Raw genomic sequence first — 3,883 nt, forward strand, 5'->3', positions numbered from 1 at the left:
CATGCCTAGCAGTAATAGCCCTATTCATGCATGCATGCAAGTCCAAATAAATGAGTATGGGGCCCTGCGACCTGAATAGATGACTGTCGAGTCAATCTGGGGATTTCCTCCCTGAATAGATGACTAATGAGTCTATCTCTGGGGATCCGCTCCGTGAATAGATGACTAATGAGTCCATCTCTAGGGATCTGGTCCCTGAATAGATGACTAATGAGTCCATCTCTAGGGATCCGCTCCCTGAATAGATGACTAATGAGTCCATCTTTGGGGATTCGTTCCCTGAATATATGACTGATGAGTCTTTCCCTGGGGATCTACTCCCTAAGTGATGTGACGTTTCAGTCACCTGAGCCTTTTGGCCCTGGCTCTAAGTAACTAGCCTTTAGACCAGACAAACGCTTTTAGTTTTCTTCGACCTTGGGGTTGGTCAAGTATTTAATGCTCATGTTAATTAGTTCTAATCATTTTGGCTCTGCGTTCAATACGCTAATGCCGCTCTTTACTCGTAGGTTAATTCCATACGACCGACGCTCAGTACTATTGCCATTCATGACTGATAAGTCAAGACTTCACGACCAGTACTAACACCATTGTTGTTTTTGACTAATGAGTCAATGCCACTCATAAGTAAGCAATGAAACCAGGAATATATCATATGTCAAATATCCAAATATAGGGCATTCATCATGCTTACTCAACAATCACCATCATAATTATGATCATGCACATTTACAAAGACTCAAGCTTTGACCAATTCCATATTCAATATTCATGTCATGCCCTAATCACATGTATCATATACATCACATGCATCACATACTGGGCTCAGTTTTCTTACCTTTGGTCCAAGCACAGGTTAACAATAAATGACCCTCAAGCATGATCCTGTTTCCAAGCCCCTAGCAATAACCTAGTGACAACCATAATATAAAACTTCATGAAAAATGAGTAAATAAATACTTCCGGACCAAACCTAGCCTCCGGGACGTCGAATCCTACTCAACTGGGTAGTAGGATCGATCCTAGGCCCTTAGAGTTAAGATCCCACGATTAAAAACAAAATTTGGGCAAAAATGTACAAGCCAATCGCGACTTGCCCTCAAGTGAGAGAGCATTTGCCTGGGCTTTAGGGTGCGGACAACGACTTAGCCCCTCTTGGGTCTCGGCGTGTCACGGGCCGACTATTTGGGTACTCCAAGTAGATGGAACGTGCGACACTTGCAAACACTTCAAGCTAGCGAGTCAGCGTACAGCACACACCTGCAAGCAAACAAACTCAGTGGTTAGCCACATACACATCTCGGACATGCAACGGGAAATAATGAAGTATGAGCAAGCACAAAGCAAGTCATTCCTAGGAAGGTCCACACAACACAAAGCACACAACAAAGCTAGTGGATCACAATGGCCCAACGAAGATAACAAACAAGTAACACATAGGCAACAAGGGAGCATACAAGGGCAATTATTGATCAACATCGTTTTATTAATATAGAACCTTGATAGGGCAAGGGAGTACACAGCTTTGGCCCCTATCTTCTGATGGCCATGGTGCTTCCCTAAGTCACTAGGTCACCTCCCCCTAAGGAGCCTTCTAGGGATACAAGGTCTTCCTAGTAACATATATGATTTTTGTCAGGGAGACATATGCATAATTACAAAACTGCCACTACCCTATCCCATGAGTTTGCTTGGTGCAAGACTTGACTAATGATCAAGCACCAAGGCATACTCACTTACAAAATGGCCCCATGTGGGTGTGCCAAAGGGGCAGCACGCCACACTCTCCCCCACTCAATTCTTCGGCGCCCTCGACGAAGTAGCTTGTAGATCTTCAATCTTCTGCGTGAGCTTCTTCAAGTCTTCCGCCCTCTCCCAGCTGATCTCGTCATCTGCGAGCCCCTTCCATTTTACCAGATACTCTTTATGCTTTTTACGGTCAGTGGTGACCGTCCTTTCCCAATGATTTCTTCAGGTTGACACTTGCTCCTTGGCTGAATGATGACTCCTCCTCTGGTTGACTGGTTGCGCTCTGGATTTGCTAAATCTTCATGATAGGGCTTCAAGTTGCTCATGTAAAGGACCGGGTGTATCTTCATCGATGCTGGTAGGTCGACTTTGTAGGAAGTTAGGCCAACTTTTGAGATGATTGAGACCAGACCCTCGTACTTACGAATGAGTCTGATGTCTTCGTCTCCTCGGAATCTCAACTGTTCGGGACTCAACTTGATTACACTAAGTCACCTGCTTTGAACTCTAGTGGTCTGCGCTTCTAATCTGCCCACTTCTTCATTCTTCATGATGCTTTTTCTAAATAAGCTCGTGCAATCTCTGTCGTTTTCTTCTAGTCTTTTGTGAAGTGAAAGGCTCGCGGGTTCGAACCGCGATATTCGTCCACTGTGGGGGCAACAGTGGCTGCTGTCCATTAACAACTTCAAAAGGTCTCTTCTTCGATGAAGAACTCTTTTGAGAGTTGAAGGAAAATTGAGCTACATCGAGTAGTTGCGGCCAATTCTTCTGATTGGCATTGACAAAGTGGCGTAAGTACTCCTCCAACATCCATTGAATCTTCCTGTCTACCCATCTGTCTATGGATGGTAGCTCGAGGATATGTTCAATTATGACCCCAAGAGACTGAATAGTTTGGACCTAAAGGTCCCAGTGAATCTTCCATCTCGGTTACTAACAATGTTCTGGGGCACTCCCCAATATTTGACAATATGCTTGAAGAATTGTCGGGCTGTCTCCTCTGCCGAACAGTACTTCGACACTGGGATGAATGTTGCGTACTTCGAGAATCTGTCCACGACAACCAAGATCACACTTAAATCCCCTGTCTTTGGTAGGTTGGTGATAAATTCAAGTGACACACTCTCCCATGGTCGGCTTGGGACTCGCAACGGCTCCAACAACCCAGGTGTCTTGTTCCTATCGACCTTGTCTTGCTGACAGACGAGATAGGTCTTGGTGTACTCCACTACATCATCTCGCATTTGTGGCCAGTAGTATCCCTGCTTCAATAGGGCATATGTTCTCTTCCACCCTAGATGACCTGCCCACAAGGTGTCATGACACTCGCTTAGTAATGCCTTTCGCAAATCTCCAGCTTTCAGAACATACAAGCGATCCCCTTTTGCCCCACAGAAGATCATTTTCCACCTAGAACTGGCGAGTCTTGCCTTCTTTTACGAGCTTCAGGATGGTTCTGACAACCGGGTCTTTTTCCAGGTTTTCTTTGATGCGCTCCTTGAGTGGAGTGTTCACCACGCTAGCTGAAAAACTAGCCAAGATCTTTAGAGTCACAAATTATGCTTTGCAACTCAAGGCGTCAGCTGCCTGGTTCAAGCATCCTGCCCTGTGCTCAAAACGAAAGTCGAATTCCGCCACGAACTCCTGCCATCGAGCCTGCTTAGGGGTCAGTTTCGGCTGACTAAGGAAATGACTAACCGCTGCATTATCCGTCTTCACCACAAACTTCGACCCCAGCAAGTAATGTCTCCACACTTGCAAGCAATGGATAACTGCGAGGAGTTCCTTCTCCTGGGCAGTATACCGCCTCTCAGCTTCAGACAACTTGCGACTCTCATATGCTACCGGGTGGTCTTCTTGTACTAATACCCCTCCCAAAGCATAATCTAAGGCATCTGTCTGTACTTTGAAGGGCTTGCTAACATCTGGCAAGGCAAGGACAGGATCCTTCATCATGGCTTCCTTCAAACTCCTAAATGCTTCAGCACACTTGTCATTCCACACCCAAGTGACACCCTTTCTCAGCAGCTCAGTCAAGGGTGTCGCTCTACTTGAGTAGCCGTCCAAAAATCGCCTATAGTAGTTGGCTAGGCCCAAGAAAGAGCGGAGTTCTTTCACGTTTGTGGGGGTTTTC

This window comes from Humulus lupulus, chromosome 6, assembly GCF_963169125.1.
Source record: "Humulus lupulus chromosome 6, drHumLupu1.1, whole genome shotgun sequence".
NCBI lineage: Eukaryota > Viridiplantae > Streptophyta > Magnoliopsida > Rosales > Cannabaceae > Humulus > Humulus lupulus.